Source organism: Artibeus jamaicensis, unplaced genomic scaffold, assembly GCF_021234435.1.
Source record: "Artibeus jamaicensis isolate MK-2021 breed Jamaican fruit bat unplaced genomic scaffold, CSHL_Jam_final scaffold_1964, whole genome shotgun sequence".
NCBI lineage: Eukaryota > Metazoa > Chordata > Mammalia > Chiroptera > Phyllostomidae > Artibeus > Artibeus jamaicensis.
The window spans coordinates 3,948,115-3,975,677 of record NW_026522030.1 but is presented as its reverse complement, the minus strand read 5'-3'; the positions used below and the strand labels follow the sequence as shown (position 1 = coordinate 3,975,677).

Below are 27,563 nucleotides of genomic sequence, written 5' to 3'. Positions count from 1 at the left end.
CTCTCCTCCTTGCTATTCCACCTGAGGGAAAACAGGAAACCAAATAGGAACTGGGTTGAGAGGGATGCTCTATGTTCCAGCCCTAGTTCTGCCACTTAATAAGCTTCTCCCCTTAGCCGATATATGAAATGAGGATGATGTTGGCTTTTTACCAGCCACCAGCCTTGTTTGGAGGGTCATGTGAAACCATATGATGAGTTAGCCCAGGACTGCAGGATGCCTAGTGCTGCCTTAATTATTCTAAGGGTAAGAATTCCTATTGGCATTCTGAAACAGGGAAAACAGAACAAGTGATCTCCCAAACCCCCACAGCCCTTGGTTGGGGGATAAGGCGAGAGGACAATACAGTATTTAAGGTACTTTGCATACCTATGGCAAGCTGATGGTTAGCTGATAGCTGTGCTACTGCCCCCAGGCTATAGGTGTGTAGTGATTTTCACAATGTTTGGTGACTCCTGGGGTTTTGTCTTGTGCCTGCACTAGAGTCAGGGAGGTGGTTACCCCTATATCACTGAGTCACTCTTACCCTGACTAAAGGCAGCAGCCAAGAGAATATAAATCATACAGTAAACTGGCTAATGTGGATCACTGGGGAGAAGCTGCATAGAAGGTCACATAGGAAGCTCTGGGTCAGGATGTAAGCTGAGGGTGGGCAGATGGAAAGAGCCTGGTCTGCCATAAGGGTGGAGAGAATAAGTAGCAACCATGCTGGCCTGCAGTGAAGAGGGCAGCCATGTGAGGAAGATTCAATCACGCTGCTGGTAGTGAGAAAGGAGCCATCGAGGCAGAGTGAGTATAGAGAAGAAAGGGCCATCATGTAGCAGCTAGGCAGTCGGCAGTCAGGACTCCGTATGGTAAGGGAGAGAATGGCACACCGCTGCTCTGGCTGACTCCGAAGCAACCCAGGACCCTGCCTCGCAAGATGCTGACTTGCTGCTTCACAGCTCTGGATCCCCTCTGGACTCTTTGGACTTGGGATGTATAGAGAGACCATTATTTTGGGGCTTGTGCCTTTCCTGGACTTCGCCATGATGCAGTGTAACATGGCACAGGTATTCCTGGACTATATAGCATGGAGGCTGAGGACGACGTACCCCAGACCCTGAAGGAGAGAGCTGCTGTGAGAGGATGCAGACTTTGAAACCCACAGTGCACATTCCAGAGAGGATGGAGATCTGCTTTCACAGCCGGCATAAGCACAGATGAGGATATGAGGAACTGTTGGCCTTGGTTTTGGCTTGCAGCCTTTTGGGGCGCTGGGGAAGTGCTGGTCTCATGGGACAGCAGGGCTCTGAGCAGCAGTGCTCTCGGCAAATCCAATATTTTACCTCAGTAAATAAAAACCTGTTTCTCTCCACACTAATTGTTGGGTCATGCCTCAAGGCACCATGTGGATGGGCCCCTGTTTGCTCTGTTACAGTTTTACGTGGGCACATGCACAGAAACCTCCCAGGAGGGAGGTGTGTATCTTTTCTCCAGGCAGCTCTTGCATAGGCTCCAATTGTCCTCCTATATTGTCTGTCTTGATGAAAAATGACCAGTTATTATTTCCTACCTTTGGGTCTGGAAGGCCTAAAAGAAATCAGTAGCCATATAGAGTAGCTGCTGTTATAGTAACAGCCTTTTCATTGATGGGCTTCAAGTGTGAGGTGTTTGGTATTGATTGCTAGCATCTGTCCTTAGAGGCTGTGCCGTGGGAAAGCTATGATAACAACAGTGGGAATGGCACCACCAGGGGCTACAGCATCCTGAACCGTTTCCCTGAACCTGGCGGAAAGAATGTATCTGGGCTATAGAGGCATCTTGCTTTGCAGGATAAACATTCACCTACAAAAGGTGTTTGCAAAGGCGTAGCACTGCAAAGCAAGTGCTGCTTTCATACTGAATTGCTTTCTGACTTGAGAAATTTGAAACTGTCTTTCCAAATTTGATAGTCACTTGGCTCCTAATTCCCCTTCTTTTCATATTTTTGGTCATCTTTCTCTGCAATCAGCATTTAAATGCAAAAAGTACACTAATAATGAAGCATGTTTTATGTCTTAAATGCATCCTGTAATAAAAATACAACACATTTTTTATATTTATCTTCCCTTCTTTCCTTCTTTTCTGTATATGTCCCGCTTCCCCTCTTTCTTGCTTGCATTGTTTCTCCTTAGTTTTTCTTTTTTTAAAATATATTTTATTGATTATGCCATTATATTTGTTCTATTTCCCCCTTCATTCTCCTCCATCCTGCACGCCCCTCCCCCACCATTCCCCTTTAGTTTATGACCACATGTCTCACATTCTTTAGATTCTAGATTTCCCATACTATTCTTGCCCTTCCCCCTGTCTATTTTCTATCTACCATCTATGCTTCTTATTTTCTGTACCTTCTCCCCACTTCTCCTCCTCCCACTCCCCTGTTGCTAACCCTCCATATGATCTTCATTTCTATGGTTTGCTCCTGATCTAGTTGTCATCTTAGTTTGCTTTTGTTTTAGGTGTGGTTCTTAATAACTGTGAGTTTGTTGTCCTTTCACTGTTCATATTTTTTATCTCATTTTTCTTAGATAAGTCCCTTTAACATTTCATATAATAAGGGCTTGGTGATGATGAACTCCTTGAATATGACATTATCTGAGAAGCACTTTATCAGTCCTTCCATTCTAAATGAAAGCTTTGCTGGATAGAGCAATCTTGGGTGTAGGTCTTTGGATTTCATGACTTGGAATACCTCTTTCCAGCCCCTTCTTGCCTGTAAGGTCTCTTTTGAGAAATCCGCTGACAGTCTGATGGGAACTCCTTTGTAGGTGACAGTCTCCTTATCTCTTGCTGCTTCTAGGATTCTCTCCTTCATTTTAATCTTGGCTAATGTAATGATGATGTGCCTTGGTGTGTACCTTCTTGGGTCCAAGTTCTTTGGTACTCTCTGAGCTTCCTGGATTTCTTGGAAGTCTATTTCCTTTGTCAGACTGGGGAAGTTGTCCTTTATTATTTGTTCAAATAAGTTTTGCACTTGTGGCTGCTTCTCTTCCCCTTCTGGTACCCCTATAATTCAGATGTTGGAGCATTTAAAGATGTCCTAGAGGTTCCTAAGACTCTCCTCATTTTTTTGAATTCTTGTTTCTTCATATTTTTCTGTTTGGTTATTTTTTTCTTCTTTCTGGTCTACTCCCTTGGTTTGAGTCCCAGTTTCCTTTCCATTTCTATTGGTTTCCTGTGCATTTCCCTTCATTTCAATTAGTTTAGCCTTCATATGTTTCTCTAATTTGTGACTAAAATCAACCAGTTCTGTTAGCATCCTGATCACATGTTTTGAACTGTGCATCTGATAGGTTGGCTATTTCTCGGTCACGTAGAGTTATTGGCTCTGGGGCTTTGAGTTCTTTTTGAGCCATGTCTTGATCTGTATTCACTTGTAATGTATGAGGAGTGGAGCCTTAGGTGTTCACCAGGGCAGGGCCACCCAGCTCACTTGGTTGTGACGCTGTATGTGGGGGTGGGGTCAGAGATGGGCAATAGTGGTGCCCTCTGCTGCTTCCCACCACTGGGTCCTTCAGGGTTTGTCTCACTGCTCACTCCTTCACTAGTTTATCTGTGCCTGAATGTGTGACTGAGGTCAGCCTGCCACCTTGCGCCCTCACTGGGTCCGCCCGTTGCTACCCCACACCTGGGATCCTCCCACAGCTGCCTGTGTGCCTGGGTCAGGGAATCTTTCCTGCCCGACCCCGCTCCACTGCTGACTTCACCCCTCTTATTGGTCTGGCTGAATGGTTCATTATTGTCGGACTTCCGTATAGTTCAATTTTCTGTGGTTTGGCCAAATTTTTGTTGCTAAAACTTCCCCCTCCCTTAGTTTTTCTACCTTCAGAAAACAAAAATAAAAACAAAAACAGTATCTAGCACGTTTAAAATGACAAGATGTTAATCACTGTGGGAAATCAACCATTGATTATAAGCTTTGTTGTGAAAACAAGAGGCAAGGACCTGTGGTCTGGACATGTGGTGCAGAGTTGCACAGGGCGGGGATGGAGGTGGTAGTCTCAGCTGCAGTGGTTGGGCTGCACATGACAAAGTGGCCATGTATACACCTGGGCTGGGTGGGGACCAGTGGCCAGTCCATGGTGGGAGGCAGTTTGCATTCCCTGAAATTCCAAGGAGCCATGGCCCGTGGGCTCCCTGAATAGCCCTCCCATCAGGGTACTGCTCGGGGAATCCCAAGCCCAGCAGGAGCCAGGTTTAGGTGGTGGGGTTGCTTAGTCCACAGGCTAGAACCTGGTGGCTGCATAGCTGGGCTGGCCAGGGCTTCTGTTACTGCCTGGCAGCTGCAAGTGCAAGCAGAGCCCTGGGCCCCTCTGCTGTTGTCATCCCAACTCTCAGACAGACAAAAATGAGGAAGGGAATGAGCAACGGTGGCTCCTCAACACCCCACAAAGAAAAAAATCAAAGAGTACTTCCAAATATATTTATCAAACATTATTTTTGAATGATGAAAATAGTGACATTGAGATTTGCAAGCAAAATGAGCTAATAGATAAAATAGAAACAGACTCATAGGTACAGAGGACAGACTGATAGCTGTTAGCTGGGAGGGAGGTGGGAGGGCTGGGTGAAAAAAGTGAAAGGACTAAGCAAAAATAAACAAACAAGCAAGCAAAGAAGTAAATAAAACAAGCAAGCAAGAATGAAACGAAAAGCAACTCATAGACACAAACAGCAGTATGATGATTACCAGAGGGAGAGGAGGTGGAGGAAGGTGGAAGAGGGTAAAGCGGGGTACATGGTGATGGAGGGAGACTTGACTTTGGGTGTTGAACACACAACACAATACACAGATGATGTATGATAGAGTTGTACACCTGAAACCTGTATACTTCTATTAAACAATGTCACCCTAGTAAATTCAACAAAAATTAGTAAAATAAAATGAGTTGTGCTCTAGAAAAGTGGAGCTTACATGAAATGTATTCATGTCATTATGGTAACTTGTGTAGTATGTTCAGTGGTTTTTGGAAAGAATCCAGCATGGGTGTTATCAAACTGGAGATTCCTGACCAGAATATTGATGTTGAGGAATTGCAGGTTGCGTTTGGGTCACTGTATTGAGCTGATATCTTAATGAAGCCCAGGTGAGTTATTGCCATTTTGGTAGCAGCTTGGATGCTATAGTTGGATGGTTTGATACCAATGTGGGGAGATAATGAAGGAAACAATTAATGTGAAAATTGTAATATGTGGCTATTGCACATCAGAAGGGACCTATGCATTAGATTCTGTAAAGAAAAACATCTTAAATGGCTTCTAAACAATTTTATTACTCATCAGGATGTTGAACTTTTTAAAGAGGTCAGTATAAATGTCATGAGACAGCTCATTGGTTCATCTAACCTATTTGTGATGCAAGTGACGATGGATGTATCCACAGTTCTTAAGAAGTGGATATTCCTTCAATTCATGCCTTCTTGGAGTGGATTTTTAAAGTGTCTTCTGGCTGAAACAGATGTCTGGTTTTGTAAGAGGAGAGAAGATTTTGAAGGTATGGCCTCCCTTGAAGCTGAGCAAGGAAAACCATTTGTGTCAGTGTTCAGACATTTAAGGTTACAGTATATTATCTGTGATTTGGCATCTGCAAGAATTATTGAACACAATTCTCTAGGACCTTTAGAATGGCTGCCTTCTGTGTATAAATAGCAGTGGCTTGCTGTGCTCCCAGTAGAACAAGACAGCAAGGTGGGGCCTCAAGAAGTCAATAAAGAAGAACTAGTAGGAAGACACATGAGGTATGGTAGCAAGCCTTGACAAAGATGGTGAATACTGCAAGCGGTGGACAGATTTTAACTTCAGCTTTGCCCTGCTTGTAATGTCTACTAATCAATACATCACTTTCGAATGCAATACAATGAATCAGCCATGTAGTAGATCTGTCCCTTATAACCTGGAAGGAGCATAGCATTTAGATTATGTTGAGCCTCTTTTGATAGCAGTGGAAAACTAATATGTGGTAGAACAACTGGCTATCGAATACACTTGAAAAGGATCAGGAACAAGTAGTGACAAACTCGGACAGCAGGCTTCTGACCTTCTTTTTTATGTATCTGCTATAATTTCCTGTCTATAGCCCCAGAAAAGAAAAAAGGACAGAAAAGACTCATCACCCAGAAAATCAAGAAAACTGAAGCTCTTATCAGTTGGAAACTAGCACTTGGAAAAGTTTTTCAGCCAGCTCTCATTTAATGGTGCTGTGATGGTCACGTCTAAGGTGGCTAACAGTGGCAAAAGCCTTGTGAACTGTACATATGATACAGAAGACTGTTGCTATCATTATTACATTTTTTATGCATATACAAAAACAGATTTTTAGATGGATAATCTTTATTATTTTTTCCATTACCATTTAGTCCCCTTATACCCACCTTGCCCCAGCAATCACCACCCTGTATGTCCAGGAGTCCTTTCTCTTTTTTGCTCAATCCTTCCACCCCTAACCTCTCCCTCCACCACTAGCTGTCATCTGTTTTCTGAGTCTGTCTCCGAAAAACACATTTTTAAAGCCAAGAATATATCTGTCAATCCATTTCTGTTACAAAGATGTCAGTTCATGCTTTTAATTTAGCATCAGTAGAAAACTGCTATAGGTAAATTTCACATTTCTCTGCAACCAAAGTTAGATTTAATTTTTAGTTTACACTTTGATCCTACCTACTAGTAATGTATCTTAGAAAAGGTAGTGAGTGATAGACAGAAAGACAGAACCTTAATGTGTTACGACTTGATGAGACACTAGAACACCAGAAGGTGAGTTTCTCTCATCTTCCAGATGGAGGAACTTCAGCCCAGGGAAGCAGAGAGTTTGGTCCAAGGTCTCCTCATGACTCGCCTGTGTTTTTGATTCACTTTCCTGAGTTTCTGCACCTAAGCTTTAAACCCTCCCTCAGACTTACTGTCAACTTAACTAATCTCCGTGAAGCTCAGTTTTCTTATCCTAAAATAACACCTTTCAGGATGATTGTGAGCATTATGGGAAAACCAGGTGTTCAATGCACCTGATACCATCATGTTGGATACACACTCTCCTGTGCTACCCCCAAGGTAGCAATTTCCTTTGGGAAGCCACGGGGACTATTACGAATCACATGCCCTTCCTTAACTGTGTAGGTTCTCCTTTCTCTAAACCCAGATAGGTGAAGATACACTTTGGTTGGGTTGTTTGGGTGTTTGTCTCAAATGCTAATGATGACTCGCTCTGGCAGATAAACAAACAAACTCAGTGGTTGTCTCGGAATACTAGTCCTGTTAGTTAGCAAAAGGTCCTGTATGTCAACAGGACCTCCTGAGCAGGCACCTCATCCAGAGGACCCCAGAGGCACAGGTGTGACAAGTATTGGCCTCTCAAAGCCCAAGAATCAAGAACCATAGCTCCCTTCTCTAATCTATCAGATGGCCCACGGTCTTCTGATACTCATTCCCTTCCCAACTTTGGCCCCTGACTACCCATACATGTTTAAAACATGATGCTCAGAAAGAGAAAATAATTGTCCAGTGTCATAGAGCAAATCAGTGGTGAAGGCCGCAGAAGAAATCTAACTTTCTAGAACCCAAGGAAAGTGATTTGCTTTTCAGTCACAGACACTTCCGTGAAAAGAGCTAACCACCCCCGCTGTTCGGTGAGGTTGACCACCTCCCTGTTAAACTGTCTTAGGACTGTGTGGGTAAGATTTCATGTGTTTCTCTGTGAAAGTAAACATTCCACCAAAGAACGGATGAGGGTGTGTGACAGAAGCTGTGCGTCTGAAACAGAGCAAGACAGGAAGGCAGGGATGTAAGATGGGGACTGAGATGTAGGTTGAGTCAGAAAGAATACAATGAGAAACTGAAGTTTAGAGGAGGAGAGAGGTGGAAAGATGCGGAAACACAGATGCAGGAGTCAGAGAAGTGGCACAGAAAATTGTGAGGAAATAGAGCCAGACGCGTAGAGAACATGAGAGAAAAATGTACTATGTATGACTAGAGAAAGAACTAGCACAGATGATGTGGAGGCAGAAGACACGGAGAATGGGAGAAGCCAGCAGCCAGCAGCAGGGGGCATCAGAACTCCACGGATGTTCAAAGATAATCTAGGGAAAGAGTGCTGGAAGAGAGTGTGAGGAGCATGAGAAACAGGAGAGAGAAAAGGGATGAGAAACCCCTTTTGTAACTTTGACATTAGAACAGTGAATGGCTCTTCTTCAAGGATCCTGTGTGCAGCAGAATGGTTAACTACCCCAGGCATCTTTCTGCTTCATATTGGCACTACGAGTGTAGAAGTGGTTGTTATAACTGAATATCACAGCCTTCCCTGCCCCCCCCCCCCGGAAAAAAAAAATGTGTCAAAGGGACTAGGCCTCTTGTTGGGTCACCTGATTTGCATATTCATTTATAAATGGGATATCCAACTGGAACTAGCTAATCAAAACATTCCCCTCTAACTCACCTCCCTCAAAAAGAGAGTTAGTAAGAGCATACTTGGAAAGCTCACAGATAAGAAAGTGATTTTTTTAAAAAGTGAGCCTTGGGGAGAAAAATCCGAGGGATCAAAACACTGTTTTTTTGGTTTTGTCTCCCCTCTTGCCCAGTTCTTGTCTAAGTAGGTCTTATTTTTCCAGCCTTCTCTCTGCAGACCTCTCTTATCTGAGGTATCTTTCTCAATCTCTGACTACTTTCAATTTCAGTTTTAAAAAATTCCAGAGAAGGTTTCTGATTGCCTCAGAGATTGATCATGTATCCACCCTTTGAGCCAATCAGAGTCATCAAAGGAGGGGCACATTCGGATTGGCCCAAGCCTGAGTGACACACCCACACTTATGTAGGGCTGGAGATAAGGGAAGATGCACGGGGTAAAAGAATCTGCTGTAGAAGAAGGGATTGGAATCATGAACCCTGAAGCCCCACCAATGAAGGTCTACTAAGTACATCTTGAAGAAGTAGGTTGACTGTGTTAGCTCCTTTTCACCATCTGTCAAATGAAATCTGTCACCTGCCCTGCCCACCTCCAGGAGTCATTATGGTGGTCTGATTGAAATACAGACCAAATCATAACTCCTCCTACTGACAGGTGTGCAGATTAGGGTGCCAAGTAAAACAGATTGAATATGAGTCAGGAGACTTGGGTGGTAATTTGACTGACATAAATATAATAAGCAATATGAATATGAGTAAGTTCCTTATCTTGATGCATTTAAATATACCTAACTGTTAAATGTAGGGGTTTCCTGAGTCAGTGCATTTATTTTAACCTTTTTGTGGTTGTTAAACACCTCTGACTTTCACATCAAAGATAGGTGCCTTTACCGTCCCACTGCCTCAGTGTCAGAAAGTTTATGAATCCTCTACAAGCTTATCCTTAGGCCCCCACTATAAGAACCCCTAAATTATATCATGTTCAAGGTGACATCTGACTCTATTCAACTGAGTGAAAAAGGGGGCTTCATTCTTAGTGGAAAAGACAATTCTGCAAATCCAACAGATGTACATCCCTTTTGGGTTTAAATCCTGTTACCGGAAATATCATGTATATTTCTCATTATCTCCTTCCCCTGGATTACTCCTTCTCTTCCTTTTTTGCCTTTACCACCTCATCTTTCCTTCTCTACAGGTAGTCAAGTGTTGGTGTGATTGAAGTTTCTTTTCCATCTGTGTTAGCAGCAGAAAGTGTTGCTATCAGGGAAGTGGATAGGACATATATCATCTCTTATCTCCATCTCCAAGAACTTAAGTGATTTTGTTCCCCTAACCAAAATAAATCAAAGGCGAGGAGGAATTTTAATTGTAGTCACCAGGTGGTGAATTTAATACTTCCACGAGTCTCTGTGCTGACAGCATTGTCAGAGCTGCTCGCCTCTCTGGGCTGGAGGATAATGGGATTGCGAGAGTAGGGACAGAGGGAGAACTCTGCAGATTATAACAGCAGCTCCCTAATGGATGGAGACTGTCAGTCTGGGCCTGTTAAACATAAAGGCCAGAGAAACATTGCCTGTGTCAGGGTTGCTCCATCATGAACAGTTTCACCAGGGGACTCCTGGGGGCTGTTCACACAGGCATTGCCCACACAAGTCTGAGGCAGATGCTATGCATCAATAATTTTCCTCTGTTTTATCAGTCAGTTTGGAGGAGTGGACAGAACTCAAACTTGGACCTCAGAGAGATCTGGATTTACAGCTGCTCTCACTATTAATTGTTGAAGCTTTTCAATTAGTAAACATCTATCTATCTATCTAGTACCGATTACATGTCTGATGTCCTCTAGATAGTGGGGATTCGGCAGCAAAAAATAGTGATTCAGAGACAAGTTAAACTTAGCCTAGCAATCTGACTCCAGAGTATTTACCTAAGAAAGAGAAAACAGATTCACAAAGACTTGCACATGGATGGTCATAGCAGATTCATTCGTAATAGTCTGGAACTGACTGCAACCCAGATATCCATCCTAGGTCCATAGATAAACAAATGGTGGTATATTCATTACAGTGGAATACTATTTAGTAACACTAATATTCAGAAAAACATGAATGGAACTTAAAAACATGATTTTGAGCAAAGGAAAACAGATGCAAAAGAGCACATACTGTGTGATTCCATTTATATGAATTGTAGAAAAGGCAAGATTAGTCTATAGTTCTAGAAACTAGATCAGTCTGTTGCCTGGGATGGGGAAGGGGAAACAGAGAAATTTGGGGGACAGTAAAAATGTTCTACATCTGATTATAGTAGATTTGTCAAAACTCATCTAACTATACTTTAAAGAAAATACATTTAATTTCATGTGAAGTGTAATTCTGTAAGTTTGGGTAACAGAAATCTATTCCTAGTCCTCACAGAGCTGTGTTCTAGTATTGCAAAAAAGTAAATACATTGAAAATGTACCTGATAGCATAGCGAGTGGCAGTAGGCATTGAGTTGAAAAACGAAAGGACTTGGTGAGTGGCAGGAGAGGGAGGGTTGCTTTTTCTGTGGAGTGATCAGAGGAGACCTCTCTGGTAAGCTGACATCTGAGAAGACCTGGATGAAATGAAAATGTGAGCCATGTGAGGAAAGGTGTTTGGACCAAGAGAGGAGCAAGTGCAAAGGCCCTGCTACAGAGACATGTGTGTCCTAACCAATGAAAGGCAAAAACATGAAGTAGTTGGGTTGAGCAGAGTGGGCCGGATGGAGAGTAGTGAGGCTTGACTCAAGATCTTGGAGGTAGAAAATAATCAGGCACATCAGACCTTTGGGACCATTGTTTGACTTTAGCTTCCTTACTGTGATATAAAACCATGAGGATGTTTTGACTGGAGGACTGACCCAAGTTCACTGAAGTTCCAAAAGCTGCATAAGAGATGTGGTTAGGGAGACCATGTGGAAGGCCAGGCAAGTAATAATGGGACTTAAATGGAGGTGATGGGATATAGTCAGACTCTAGATGTATTATGAGGGTAGAACTAACTATAATTTTTAGAATAACTTGATATGGGGGGGTGAGATAGAGAGCCATCATGGGTGCCTTCTACAATGACCTAAACAACTGGAAGGATAGAGCAAGATTGTGTGACATTTGTCAAGACACTTGATTATTGTCATCTTCAGCTCTGCTTCACAGAGCTCCACAGTGGGGTCAGAGAGAATATAAGTGGAGTGACTAAGACAGGACGACTTCAATGTCTTCATATGTATTTGTGCTCCATTACTGAGTTGGAAGTGTCCTATTTTGTAGAGAACTTCCAATTGTATTGTTTCATGATTATAATTCCCAAATATCTGAGAGCATCATTGTATCCATTTTGCAGGACTAATTGGCACTTAGTGAGATGAAGTAACTTAATGTCAAATATTGTTGACTAGTGCTAGACCCTAGTGCAGGTCTCCTAAGGTCACATAAAGTAAACTCTGGTGTTCTGACTCCAAACTAGCTGCCTTGTCTGAATTTCCAAGGGCTTCTGTAGATGTTTAGTTGAATTTAAACAAACATTTCTCGAACATCAAACTTATCAAATATCAATACTAGGGAGAAAATAAATAAACTATTGTCATTGAACTCCATGCATCTCTCTTTATTTACTCTTCTTCAGAGGAAAATCATACAGATAGTAACTAAAAACACACTTAATATCTCTTGACCAAATAAATTAACATCCTCCATTTTTTCTGGCATAATATCATCTAATACTCACAGCCTCCCTATGAAGCAGATTTTATTATCCTTGTTTTATAAATGAGAACAAGGTTTTGAAAATTTAAGTAACATATAAGGTTAAACATCCAGTTATCAGAAGGATTGTTAGATTTGTTTGCTGGAAAACTGTTTACCTATCACACAGTGTTGCCTCTATCTATTCCCTGATTATCTTGTTACAAAGAGAGAAGAAAGAGGCTGTCCATGGCATCCTTAGGTGAAATGCCAGCCCAAGAATGCTGAAGAACTCAGTGGGTGATGAGTGTCTGAATCCCAAGAAGTTGTCAGGTCTGTGGCTGACCACAACCAGGTCAAGCTTTGGAGAAATGGGACATCCCGTGAATTCTGAGCCTGCAACACAGAGGCCGAGGGAGTTCCCATGGCCCGCCAAAAGTGAGAAGTTGCTGAGCTCAGATTTGGAGCTTTCTGCTGCCTTTGTGGAGACACCATTAGGCAAATGAGTTGGTCTGAGGGAGGCTGATAAGGCTCATGGACAGAACATGTGAGTCTTTCCAGAGAAGGTCTTTTGAGGCATTTACAGAACACTATAGCTGCTGGCGTGAGATAGAAAAGGCCTTGTAAAATAACCAAATGAGGGCCTCTTCCTTAATTCCTTAGAGCTGAATTTTATCAGGAAGGCCACTTGGGCTTAGAGAAGGCTGTAATCACTCATGGTAGGACATACATTCTCAGAGAGACTGCAGTTTGCTGAGCTGGTCTAAATATTCAGGATCTTGTATGAAGACATATTTCTCACTGTGCAGCCTAGCCTGCCTGTTCTGTTCTCACAGCTTCTTTTAAGTTTCATAAGCACCTGGACCACCTGAGAATTGTGCCTGCCAAAGACTATTCCTTTGTTCCAGATGGTTTGAACTTTAAGTGATCTCTGGAAATGATAACATTAGCTACTCCTGTCTCCATCATGCTAGCATTAACAAGTATGTAGCAAAGGCACATGATTACCTGCCCACCCTGACCTCTCAAGCCTGGTGGTTGAAAACCTTGGTGTCAAGAGGACTGACTCCTCAAACTTGTTCCTCTTTCTGAGCTCTTCTCTTGATCAGTGGAAGAACAATGGTTTTGGGACCAGAATACTCAAGTTCCAAACCTGGATCTTTTATTTAAACTTTAGGTAAGTCATGGTCTTTAATTAGGATTCAGTTTTCTTATTCTTGAAATGAAGACAGTGGCCTTATACAGAAGGGTCCATTAAAATAATAATTTTAAGGAGCTTCATGTAGTTCCTGGCATATACTTGTAACCCTAATAATATTGGATTCCTTTTAATTCTCAGATTTGCCAGATGCTCTCTCATTCTAAGGGAGAGCATCTCCCTTAGATGCTCTCCCCTTACTTCTGCACCATTGCTTCCTCTCTGCACCCTCAACACATCTCTTCATCTGGCTCTCATTTGTTCATCTTGCCTATATAAATTTAGACATTGTTTTCTGTGGAATATCTTGCTTGATTGTTCCCCTAAGTTTGGTTGAGAAGCTGCCAAAGTATTGTGATCTTCCTTATATAACTTTTATTAAAATGACAATATTCTTGGTCATCTTCTGTACTAGATATGAATCCATGAGAGCAAGGACTACTGTATCTGTTGTAAACTTATATTAAATGTATGTGTTTTCCAGAACTCTTTCCCATGTTTTATCAACTTTTGACTCTTCCAATTAAAAGAGCATCCCTATGGAGTTGTATTAAACTGATCATAAAAATAAAGAATTATGTTAAAAAAAGGTTAAGAAACTCACTCAAATTATACTAGCTATTAGATGCTTTGATTACCTAACACCAGCTATAATTCCATCCCACTTATGGGTAATTCCAAATAATAAAAGTAAGCATTCATTAAGAACATTTTTGAAGTGCCACACATTGTGTTAAGGGTTTATACTACAACCATACTATACAGGTATCATCACAATTTGTATATTACGGACACAGCTATTTAAAAAAAGTCACACGAGGGTACTTGGATAACAATAGGACCAGATTAAACTTGGTTCTATCAGACCCTGGAGCTCAAGTTCCCCGTCAGCAACTCACACTCTTTCAAAGCCTCAGTAAGTTCCACTGCAGCAACAGAGGTTTTGATTTTTACTCTTAGAAATGAACTCATTTTCTCTTATTTCACTCTCAACAGATAACAATTTCCTGTTCAATATCCTTATAAATAAAATCTATGACACTTGAATGTGGCTGCCAAGAAATTTGAAAGTTTTACTAGGAATTCCATGAAATGGGAAGGTTCTGAGTAATGAATGAATCACAGAGAATGACTTAGGTATCCAAACTTTTGGCATCCCTGGGCCACACTGGAAGAAGAAAAGTTGTCTTGGGCCACACATTAAATATACAAACACTAATGAAAACTGATGAAAAAAAGAAAGGTTTAAGTAAACTTATGATTTTGTGTTCAGCCGCAATCATAGCCATCCTGAGCTGCATATGACCTGTGGGCCAAGGGTTGAGTACCCCTCTCAAAGGCTAATTCTCACATTTTATTGCAAGTCTATATTCAAAGAAGGGGATAGCAAAGCATAACCAAGAATTCTTCAACTCTTGCACTCAAGAGATGTTTGGAGTGTTTGGAACTTGTGACCCAGGGGACAAAATCACTGGTTGTATGTGTGTGTCTATGTGTGTGTGCATTCTTATGTGAGGTATGTGAGTTGAGTTTAGTGATGGGAGAGAAGTTAGTCATGATAGCTGTCTTCACATATTAGAGACTGATAGATGGAGGATATGAAAAAGCAGGTCTTTTCTTAATATAAGGAAATACTTTAAATCAGTTGGAGCACCTACTTCACAATGGAATGGGTAGGATTCTGAAGTCGTGGTCATCCTATGGCTAGAAGTATTCAAGCAGAAATTACTAGAGATTCTCTATAGAGTGATCATATGTTACCAACCTGGGCTTCTTTTTACCTGAGAAGGTGTCACTTTGTGAATGCTAAGGGACCAAAAGTCACCCTATGCACACACTTAGTGACTTCTCAGGTTCCTTTAAATTTTAATATTCTGCTATTATATTAAGTTACTGACTTTGAATGATATTGTGGGTAAAAAAAAAATTTGAGGAAGAGTTGGCTAGATAGAAGTGAGAAATGACCTAAATTAAGAGTTTCATTGACCTTTAAACACATATTTGATTGACTGGTGCACTGGTAGGTTGATTGGGGGGTGTTTCATGACCTCACTCATGTCTAGCAGTCCTTTGGGGCCGTTAACCTAGGCACCTCGATTCTCCTCCATGAAACCTCCCCACCTGGCTACTTTAGGCTTCTGCACATGGAGGTTGGGTTATAAGAGATTGTGAGAGAAAGCTGAAAGCCTTCTTGAGACCTTCTTCAAAAATCACACAACATCTAGTCTTTTGGTCCAAGCATGTCACAGACTAGTGCATATTTAAAGGAGTTCAACATTCCCAAGTGACAGAGAAACAAACTCCACCTCCTGACGGGTAGATGGGCAGTGTCTCACTGCAAAGGTACATGTGTAGAGGGATTTGCACTGTATTTTTAAACACCCACACTGGAAAAGGGGACATTTCTTTTGCATGTTACCTATATTCCTGCTGATCTTGTACCAAAGTAATTATCACTATAATAGACCACTGATGTGTTTTTCCCCAGTTCCCAGAGTTCTTTAGTATCTACCATTTCTTTTTGATTGACATAGCATTATACCTTATTAAATGCTGACTTAGGGTGAATTGTTTCATACATTTGATCTTCAGGTTCCTCATTTATAAAATAGAGAAGTTAATCAGGATATGTTTTATGGTTATTGTATTGTTGTATGATTCTTGCTATGCCCAGTATGGCCAGTGTGATGAGATTTTAGTGACCTTTTATGTACCAACCATCAGGAAAGGAAAGTGCAGGTGATCATATCTCCTGAACCTCCAATCCTCAAAATAAGTATTAAGAACTATTTCAATGTATGAGTTGTGAATATAGTTTAGACTTTGAAATACTGGTTTTTAAAGAATATTGTGTTGGTTTATTATAAAAGAGTGGATTCTTAAGTTAAGATTATCCCAGAAAATCTAGCTGGTCTAATTACCATGTTGATTTTGGTGTCAATCAAAATCAGTCTGAGAACGCTGAGCTGCTGTTTAAATCTTAAAGCGTGCTTTCATGGTTTGTCTACTCACCTAGCACTAAAATTATTTAAAGAAATTTAAAATCCCTTAGGGAACTTGTTTAAATTTCTTAGGGACAGCAAAGAGTGGTGGGAGAGAATTATTATTTATCATACTGCTCCTCTGTCCCCAACATCTTACTTTATACAGTGGCTCACTAAATCTTCTCAGTGAAGCTGTTACAAATGCCTAGGCTTGTCACCACTTGCTCAAGAGTTCAGGTAGTTGGTATCAGATCACTGATTCAGACTTAGACTCCCTAACACCAAAGCCCTACATTCCCAGTAGTCAATGCTACTTCTCAGAAAAACAAAGGGCTTCAAGATGTTACTTTCTTGTAGAAGAGAAATCCTGGGAAATTGAGTATCAGGTGATGACTGTTAGGAGGTGGTAGACTGAAACCTTTGAAATCTACAGGAAGAAAAAAGTGAGTACCTAGTGATACATTCTGTTCTTCAACAGCTGAAGTAAGAGCAGGAAAGATAACAATAAAAGATCCCTTGAATTTTTTGCAGTGGCCTCATGGTATCTGCCACATTTTTTCCTTCTCTCTGCATCTTAGGAAAACAGAAGAGAAAGATCTTTTTGAACAGAGAGCTCCCCCAATTCTATTATTGGTCACATACATATTTCACTTCTTAAAACCTGCCGACAAACAGCGAGATGCGTTTTAGTGCCAGCCTACCATAAATTTATTTGCTTGTTAATGCAGCCTTCTCAGTTCATGTTTTTGCTAACTAGGAGCATTGAAATGTCAATCTGCCCTCAGGGATGTATCAAGCTCATGATCTGAAGTCGGTAACAAGATTAGAGTATGGACTGCTCAGGAACGCACGCTGCCTCCAGAGTCGAGGCATGCTGAAATGTTAATATCATAGAATCCTACACTAATAGAACAAGATTTGCAGAACCACAGACTGATAGAATCTGAGAGGTAGATGGAAACTTAGGGTTTATCCTGCCTTGTTTTGTGTTTTTTTCACACCCCCCACAGCTTTAATTTCCTTTTATATGGACAGATGAACCCCAAATCTGGCATTGACTTAACATAATAGCAAACGTCCTAGTTCACTGAAAGACAGAAAGAGGAGATTGGGTTAAGTGGCAGGATTCAATTTAACACTGAGAGGCTGTTGGTGCAAAACAAAGACATAAATATTTTTTGTTTGTGTCTGTAAGTGTATGTTTGCTTTTCTCTTCCTTATTTTGGCAGAAGGATCTTTCTTGCTTTTTATTTGGAGAATCATCCCTCCTCAACTCTCTGAGGATATTATATAGGAGAGCGAATCCAGTTTCCTGGTTCCCATCTGACAATTGTCTTATTTCATCTCTTTGGTCGTAGTATATGAGTAATTATGGCACCCTAGTTAGTCAAATGAGAGTGAACATTGGGCTTTGATAAAACATGTAAGAAAAAAAAAGTATTTTCTTTTCTCTGAAGATGCTGATCTAGTGAAATATTAGCCTGATATTGTAGTGACCTTCTGGTCACCTTGTAATGAAAGCCTGACTAAGGATGAAGCCTGACTACCAGAGAGGAAAGCAGAACTGAGATGCTAAGAGAAAAAAGCCTGATGAGGAGGAGACCCCCATACTCTGCAGCCCTCCGTAGTGAGGCAGGGATGTGTGACTAGTCAGGTTGACACTCTGTGAGCAGAAGTGACATACCCTCCAAGGAAGTGATGATTTGCATACCCAAAAGAGGAGGTAACTGAAAGTTAACATACAAACACCATGTAACCCCGCCACTCAAATTCCAGGTATCACGCAATACAAATGAAAGCATATGTCCATACAAAGACTTCTATGCAAATATTCATAACAGTAAAAAACTGGAAGCAACCCAAATGTTTATCGGTAAGTGAATAGATTAAAATTTTATACTCGGTTTATAAAATGGAACACTATCCAGCATTTAAAGGAATAAATAATTGATACACAATATGGGAGTGAATCTAAAAATAATTATGCTGATTTAGAGAATCTGGACAGAAAAGAATACCAGATGAATGATTCTATTTATAAAAAGTTCTACACAAGGCAAACCAAACAGTAGTAATAGAAAGTAAGGTTCATGGTCGTCTGAGGACAGAGGTGAGGGGCAAGGATTGAGTTAGGAAGACATTACAGAGATGTATGATTAACCTTTGGGAGGCAATGGACGATTACTGTCTTGATTGTGGCAATGGCAATTGTGGAGATGCATATGCCAAGATGTATCAAATTGTACAATTTAAATATGTGCAGTTTGCTGTAAGTCTATTACACTGCAATAAAACGGTTAGACAGAGGAGATGGAGCCTTTGTTAGCCTGAGTCCCCTAGCAGAGCAGAGGGCCCCTCCCACCAACAGCTAAGCCATATTTGCTATGTGTCTTCCTGCAATAAAGCTACATAACAAATCATTCCAAAATTCAGTGGATTGAACACTGACCACTTATAGTCACATTTAAAGATCTGTGGATTAATCACAACTTAGTTGGGTTAGACTGGACTCCAGGATCCAGGCTGAAGATTGGGTTTCAGTCTGTTCCATGTGCCTCTTATTCTCCTTACCGCAGCAGCTATTCAGGCCATGAGACGTGTTCTGTGAATCCCAGTCGGGAGCCAGCTACATGGGCAATAGCTCCTCAGCCATATTCCTTTCATGGTGCCTCACAGGAGTGTGAGAGCCCACGCTGAACTATGTGTGTGTGGCCTCTGCTCATGTGCTGTCTGCCAGTGTTGCACTGGCCAAACAAGTCATGGTTGAACCCAACTTCAGTGGGGTGGAGAATACACTCAATCGCAGTGGGAGGGGAAGGAAAGTGACTATTAATGGAATGATAATTGAAGCTATCACTGTTTGCTCGGTAAGCCAAAAAGCAATCCACTGAATGCTAAACCACTGAGCTATCTGGGGGTTCATTATCACATGAATTCCTTTCTATCCTCTGAATAACACCAGATGTGCCCTGTAATCCAATGCTGAATGGAAGTTTTAACTTTTACAGCCAATAAATGTATTTACTTGATTCCCTTTTGAGTTAGTTTTTTTTTAATTTGAGCCCAAAGTCTCTTAAGTATTATAGTTGCATAAAACAGTAACTAAGGAAGGAGCAGAGTTCAATAAAATAAATCACATGTGTCATTTATTTGAGCACCTGCTATGTGCCAGTCACTCCCCATAAATTATTTTATTTAAGCCTCATTATATGCAGCAAGGTTGGTATTATACACTAGTTTTTTGTTGAGAGGACTGAGATTCAACAGCTCAAAAAAAAAAAAAAAAGATGGAGTTGAGAAGTAAACGCAGGTCTGTCAAAACCAGGACATATTCTCTATCCAATTTACCATGATTTTTGCTCATGAGATGAAACAAAACATAGCACCCAAAGGCATTTACAATATTTCTCTGTCTCCAGACAAAACTGTAGCTAGTTTCTTTCCGAGAGATCAACATCTTTTCTTCGTTTAACTTTCTCCTACCACCTTTCTCAATTGTTATTGTCAGTGCTTAACTACCCTTGGACCTGAAAATGCTTTCTCGGTGTAAACAGTGTGCTTGTGCAGTGAATGGGCTTGCTGTTCAGTCTTCGAGCCCGATCTTCCATGTAGTGGCTGTGAGACACCGGAAAACCACATACACATTCAGTGTCTCAGTTGTTTGTTTTATAAAATCAGAGTACAGGCAGAGTTGATCTCCTGCCTGTCTGGTTTGACAGTTGAATATAATAAACTGAAAGTAGTTTCTAAATTGTAAAGTGCTTTAAAATATTATGTAGGATTAATATTGTCATCTTAATTAAAGTTACTAATAATGATTCAAAGAAACTAATGTGTCTTGGTAGACTTTTAATTGTTAGGACAGCTGGTTTTGTTCAGGGGGCACTTACGGATATAAGATGGCATTCTTGCCAAACAGTTCTTACTTTAGATAAGGATGCACACCGTCTCTGCCTTAATATACGACAGTAACTTCTGCTGTACCTGGTAGACTCGATACTGTATCTAGCCCTAAGGTCTCTAATTACCCGCAGCTCTCTCCAGCAATCTGTAGCCACTCCATGGTCACTAAAAGGTCTCCCCATAATGGCTGTGATGCTTTTTCTTTTCTGTAAGAGGTCTTTATTAACTCCTCTCCCTCTGCTGGGTCCTGAAGGCCAGGTAGGTGATTAATGGCCCCTGAATTATGATCTAGCTAGAAAGGCTGTTGGTGGAAATTTATACTCAGAGTGGTGAGCTAGAGTTCTTTCAACCCAGGTACTCCACATTCATTGCACAATTTAATTGTGAAGAGTAGTAGTTAATGAGAGCACAGGGGGAGAGGGTAAGACAGGAGCTGAGAGTCTGGGCTGAAGGCCAGTGCTCCCAGCAGTCAAGTTACATCTGGGAGGGATGAATCACAGAGTGGACAAATTGCAGCATTCCAAGGGGGTTTTCATCATCATTGTGTTTTATCAATAAGGAAACTAAGGAGCAAAGAGACTAATGAGTAAAGACAGTGGTAACGCCACCACCAACTGCCTTTTTGTTTTAGTGTGTTTCGTGAATCAAGCTCTAGATAGGAATCTTTACAAGCATTAAAGCACATGAAACTGACCTCAAAAATAATATGGGAAAATTAGATACTATCATCTTTATTTTACAGATGAGAAATTTGAGGCTCAGGAAGATCAAGTGAGTTGCCCAAGAATATGGAGCAGATCTTGGTTTTGGGATTATAAGCAGGGTCTGTCTAGACTTCAGTATCTCTGCTCCTTCCAGTGTATCCAGACATGCTTTTCCTATTACTCTTTTCTGCTACCACCAATATAGAGTTTGATGCATTCCAGGCACTATGTATACATCTTATCACTATTGTGCCCATTCTATGGATGAGGAAACTGAGATTTGGTATGGGTAAGCAATATTCCTCTTGCTGTCCTGTGGGGAGCAAGAGGCAGACCTGGGATGCTAACACAAGTCTGTCTGGCTCCAGGGATATTTATCTTAGCCCCTGCCATACCTAGCTCCAGCTGCCGCTAATATACAATATTATTACCATATACCCAATACTATGATTGAAAACTCATCTTTTAAGACCCAAGACTATTGAAATGCTGCCTGAAGATATTAGGATGAGATGAGTTGGGGGCAACAAGGGCAGCACATAAAAGGATGTCCATGCCTCTGTTACCACTGTGCCGATATACACAATTCAATGTCATGACAGAAAACTTATTTTGATAATTGACCATAACATTTATCAATTCATGGAATACACAGAAATCAACAGTTCAGAGTAAACTCACTTCCTGCATTGGATGAATCCTGGTGCTCAATAAAACCACATTGTCCTTCTAGCTGATTGGAAAATTGGATGAACCAGGCTGCCAAAATGCATGCAAACCTCTGAGCCTTGTTAAGCTACCATGAGTAAATTGCAAAAATAAAGTGTCTTTTTTACTTGCATATGAAAACAAGAAAATGAATGTATTTTGCATAATTGCTACAAAGGGCCCCAACTAGCCATTTCCATTTGCAATTTCATATTTCTATAAAGTTTTATTCATTTTCATCTGCAAATAAATTTCCTGTTTGTGAAGAGAACACTCATTGCTCTGACTGGTGCCAGATTGTTAGGAGGAGCCTCTACTCCCAGCAATGGCCTTTATGCTGACCAGGAGACCTCTGAGCTTGTCCGCTTGTGTTCTCTTTCCTAGCTGCCCCTGCCTATTATTGTAGCTATAATATTCTTTCTTCCCAATTGCCCAATTGCCTTACTTCCTCAATAGACACTACAAATGTGCTAACATTTATCTATTCAACAAATATGTCAGGAATACCTAGTACGTGCCAATAACTGTTCTAAATACCAAAAGTACAGCAATCACAGATCAGACAAGAATACTTGCATTACTGAATGAAAGATCCAGACGAATATTTGTGTTTGTTTAGAGTAGATGTTTGGGAGAAGCATAAGTAGTGTTAATACTCCATGACAGTGGAAAAAGCAAGCACGCAGGTCCTGATGTGAAAAACATCATGGAGCACTAATGAATTAGGGAGATGCATGGCTGGAATACAGTGGGCAAAGGAAGAGTGGTGGGAGGTGGGTTTGGACAGGCAGCAGGAACCAGAGACCTTGTGGCTCTTGTAAACTCTATCAGGTATATGAGAGACAGCATGTTTGCATGAAACAAACTAACTGAAAACTAAAGATCCATAGAACATTTCTTTGACAGGCAAGGGAGACCAAATTCCTTTGAAAGGTGTTTGGACATTAACTGGATTTCTAAATTCATATCACTTATACTGTTTATTCTCCAGTGTCTGTAAACTGTGGTGGGGATTTATGTGACTCAGGGTCTGTGAATGATCAAATCTGATCTTGAGCCAGTCAATGCTCATTAAAGGTCCAGGGAAAAGATACTTTTTTTCCCTGAGAGTAAAGAGAGGGAGCAAAGTGCACTCCTGATATTCTTCATTTAAAATCCCAAGGTGGTTCTAGGTGACTACTTTGCTTATGCCAAGAAATCACTACTGTGGTAAGAAAAGGAAATCCCAAGGAGAATATCAAGAAAGGGTACATATCAGAGCTAAAGTATTTTCTCCCTCAGACCAAGACCTCAGGTGTTTGAACTTATCAGCATATGAGATTTCCTTGGTTCTGTCAATTCTCCAGGTAGATGAAGATCAGGAAATCTTAACTGAGGCTTTTTATAAGAAAAGTAGATAGAAAAAAATGGAGGGGAGAAGAAAGAGGATAGATTAAAAAAACAATATTTGCTCTCAAGATCACAGAGAAAGGTACTTATCCTAGGCCTCAAAGGATGAAGTTAATCCAATAACTTTTTGGAAGGAGCTCTGGGTCCATTTTATACCTTGGTCTAACTTGCCCCTTTGCGATACTTGGACCTCACAGTTTTGGTTAAATCAGTAGATGAGGGAAGTTTCAAGTAGTAGATGATCATTTTCTAATGATTCACTCAAGCTTTCACCTGCCTTGATAACATAAATTCCCAGCGGTAGATACTGAGAATTTATGTTACTGAGGCAGTTGAAAGCTTGAGTGAATCATTAGAAAAATTAAAGATGAAGTCTTTATTTACACTCAGTTTTGTAGATCAATCCATTACAAAAAAAAAAGGTATCCAATTGTAGTATTGGTAAGACCAAGTACCATTTCTTTATTTTATTCTATTCTATTCTAATTTTATTTTATTTTATTTTTTAATATGGTATTCCACTGAGCCTTTTTTAAAAACAATTGTTCATTTATTTATTTTCAGAGAGAGGGGAAGGGAGGGAGAAAGAGAGGGAAAGAAACACTGGTGTGCAATAGATACATCAATTGTTTGACTTGTGCAAGCCCCCAGCTAAGGACCTGGCCTACAACCCAGGCATGTGCCATGACCAGGAATTGAACCAGTAACCTTTCTGTTCTCAGGCCAAGATTCAATCCACTGAGCCACACCAGCCAGGACATCATTTCTTTAACAACAGAATTGTTAGTTGATCATATCACTAAACACTGTAATGAGATAAGAAAACCTTTTTAATTTAATTTATTTTTAGAGAGAGGGGAAGGGAGACAGAAAGAGAAGAAGAGAAACATCAATGTGAGAGAGAGAAATCTATTGACCAGGGACTGAACCCACAACCCATCATGTGCCCTGACTGGGGATCAGACTAGTATCCCTTTGCTTTGTAGGATGACATCTAATCAACTGAGTCACACTGGTCAGGGTGGGAACAGAGAAACTTTTAACCAGTCTTGGGGCCTAAGATTTATGGAGTGCTGGAAGGGACATCAAGATAAAGTTTAATTAGCACCACCCTAGGTGGTACCCAAGTCTGTTTCTTGCTTCAATAGTGTTTGGACAGAACAGATCCAGCGACAATTCTTTCTTTAGCCTCTGGATACCCTTTAACCTCTTTTCCAATGGCCACCTTTGGAAGCATCTCAGCCATCCATTCTTGGCCTCTGATACCAGCCAACACAATATTTCTGAGCCTAACTCCTCATTCTCTAGCAACCATGAGCTCTCAATTTCTTCAGAATTATTCCACCAAGATGGAGGCCACCATCAACCACCTGGTCAACCTGCATCTGCAGGCCTTCTACACTTACCTCTGTCTGAACTTCTATTTTGACCAAGGCAATGTGATTCTGGAGGGCATGGGCTACTTATTCCTCCAGTTGGCTGAGGAGAAGCATGAGGGTGCTGAGCATCTCTTGAAGATGCAAAATCAGTGTGGTGGCCATGCCCTCTTTCAGGATGTGCTGAAGCCTTCCCAAGATGAGTGAGGTGAAACTCGGGGAACTATGGAAGCTGCTATGGGGTCCTGGACAGAACCTGAACCAGGCCTTTTAAAATCTGCATGCCCTGGGTTCTACCACCATGGATGCCCATCTCTGTGACTTCCTGGAGAACCACTTCCTGGATGAGCAGGTGAAACTCATCAAGAAAATGCGTGACCACCTGATTAACCTCCACAGGCTGGCCAGCCCTCAGGCTGGGCTGGGCAAGTATCTCTTCCAGAGGCTCACCTTCAGGCATGACTGGGAGCCTTTGGAGCCCAGAGGCCTTTGAGAGGCCCCTCTGCCTTCTCTTGGTGCCAGGCTTCTTCCTGAGCCTCTCCCTAGAACCACTAGGCATCCTTTTAACCACCCTGCAACCTAACCCATGCCGTGGACCCAATGGAAACTATAAAGCTTTTGGCAGAGAAAAAAAGATAATTTCTTTGAGTCCCCAAATCCTTTTAGCAGATTAATGTGTCAGAAGTGAATTATAACCTCACTGCTTCAGATTCCCTGGTCAGCGTTGTCTCAAAAGCACCATGTCCCTCCTTCCAAGAACGACTAGGACAGGAGGCATGTGGCATAGCATTTGGACATTTTCCAAATGGTTGGAAGCTTGGACAAGCTACATCAGTATGGAGCTGCTTACCTGGTGATGAATGTTGTTATTAGCATTCATGGCACTTACCATTGCTTGCTTATAAAGAAGGACAGTAATTTATGGCTGTGTTATGTGTCTGGATGGAACAGAGGAGGAAAACAAGTCCTGAAGATTTTGTTTTCTTTGGCTGTAGCTAATAGTAAAATTTCTCACTTCCATAGCTACCATTAGATTTCCCTCTAACTCATTTCTACTCTTTGCTCATTGCCCTTCTTCTCTCCCTCTCTCTCTCTGCCCTCCCCCTTATCAGCCTTGCTGGCTCTTTACCAGAGAGAAGATAAGGGAATAAGAAAGGAGAGTAATATTATTTAAGTATCTTTAATATACTAGGCACTGGGCTAAATACTTTTGTGCTTGTCTTTCCATTTAAGCTGCATAATAATGCTGATATGGGTAATTTACCCCTACTTAGAAATGAAGAAACTTGCCCAGAGTTCAGAGAGTTGGTGGGTAATAAAGCTAGAATTCAAATTTAGCTCTATCTGACTTCCAAAGTGGGCTCTTTCCATGTATCTTCATTGATATCACTCTTCTCCATCTGCCCAACTTTGTTCTTGCTTCTTGTCTTGGGTAATTCAAGCACATTCATGTAATAAACACTGAGATTCTATTATGTGCTAAAAAAACCAACAACTGAAGAACCCAATATATGAAAACAGAGTGCCCACTTTCAAGCAACTCACAGTTGGTATATACATGTATGCTTGAGGCTTGGGACTGATAAAGAATGTACATACATTAGTAAGCACCTCTTAAGAAAGAATGTTTGTTCATTCATTTATTCATTCATTCTGCAAATATTCACTAAATACCTATTCTACGCCAAGCATTATTCTGTGCCAGTGTTTATCAATCCTGCCTGCATATTGAAATAACCTAGTACATTTAGAAATCAAACAAACAAAGAAGTCAAAAAAACTCTCCCAAAAGCCAACAACAACAACAAAGTCAAAACCAAAGCTAATCCCTGGCCCATTCAACTTATATTTAAATGACACAAACTGGGGCCCTGCATCAGTACAATTTCGAAACCTTCTAGGGAATTGCAATGTGCAGCCAGGGTTGTGAAAACATTCTCCCAGGCCCTAGAGAGACAGCAGCAAACAAGCTGAAGAAGAAGCGCTCAGGGCACTCACGAGATATTTATCTCTCTACCCAGACGGAAGATGTGGTAGACAAATGGGAAGAGAGGAAGGTGAGGCTGGAATGTTCAGCTTGTACCTAAATCATCTTTCAGCCTTAAATTCAAGGCAGTTCAGATGATGTGAAGCAGGGAAATGACATACAGCCTGAGGCACCTTCATGTTCTACATTTTTGTGACATGGACTACATTTCTATGGACTAGATAGACGGATCTACCTTCCTAAGATTTTTGATTGGACTGACTGATGCAGAGATTGCTAGCCTTAACAGACTAACTTTTCTGAGACTAGGGGTGATTCATTTATTTAAGGTCAGTTCACCTGTAGGGAGGAGAAAAAATATCTCTCATAAGTTTATTAAGTGGTTGGGTTTCACACTAGACCAAGACAACGAAAGGACTGAATGAATGTATTTAAATGTCTTTCAGTTTTGTTTTTATTTGTACCATGAGTTTGTACCATGAGTCATGGCTTTGGAATCAGACACATGTTGATGTGAGTTCCAACTTCATCTTGACAAACTGGGCAACCCTGGACAAATGTCATTTCTCAGGGCCTCAGCAGCCTTATCTGTAAAGTGGGGTTTAAAGTAGTATGTACTTTCTGAAACTTCTGAGAAGGTGGAACGAGATAGTGTACCTACTACATTTCTGGCTTAGAGCAAATACCTACTTAATGCCGGCTGTCATTCTTATTATCTCAACTTTTGTTCTTACTGCACAACGTTGCATATAAGCAAATGTGTACAATAGGAGTGTGACCAAGTCTGTAAAAACAAGTGACTATGACAATGTGAAGAAACGAGACATATGCACTTAATATAGCTCAGTACCATTTACTACATGGGAAGCACTCTGCACATGCTAGACATACTAACCTCTCATAACTCTGAGAGGGTGCCTGCTTACATTTCATTACAGAAAAAATTTCAGAGAAAAATTTATAATTTATAATGAACCTTCATGTACACATCTCTCATCTTTATCAATTACCAACATTTTGTGACTATTTTTCTGGAATGTTTTAAGACTAATCCAGATTGTTATATCATTTTCCTTACAAATATTTTAGCATGCATTTCTACTGGATAAATGTGTGTATCTAGCTGTCTATCTGCCTACCTACCTACCACTGTGCTGTCGTTACACGTACCAAAATGAACAATAATTCCT

General features: G+C 41.0%; 2 pseudogenes; both read left to right on the top strand.

Annotated features, from left to right (window-relative positions):
- Positions 1-6,086, top strand: part of LOC119056323 (germ cell-less protein-like 1) — a 40,987-nt pseudogene extending 34,901 nt beyond the window's left edge.
- Positions 6,087-24,323: 18,237 nt separating this feature from the next.
- On the top strand, positions 24,324-24,879 carry LOC119056319 (ferritin light chain-like; annotated as a pseudogene).
- Positions 24,880-27,563: the final 2,684 nt, after the last annotated feature.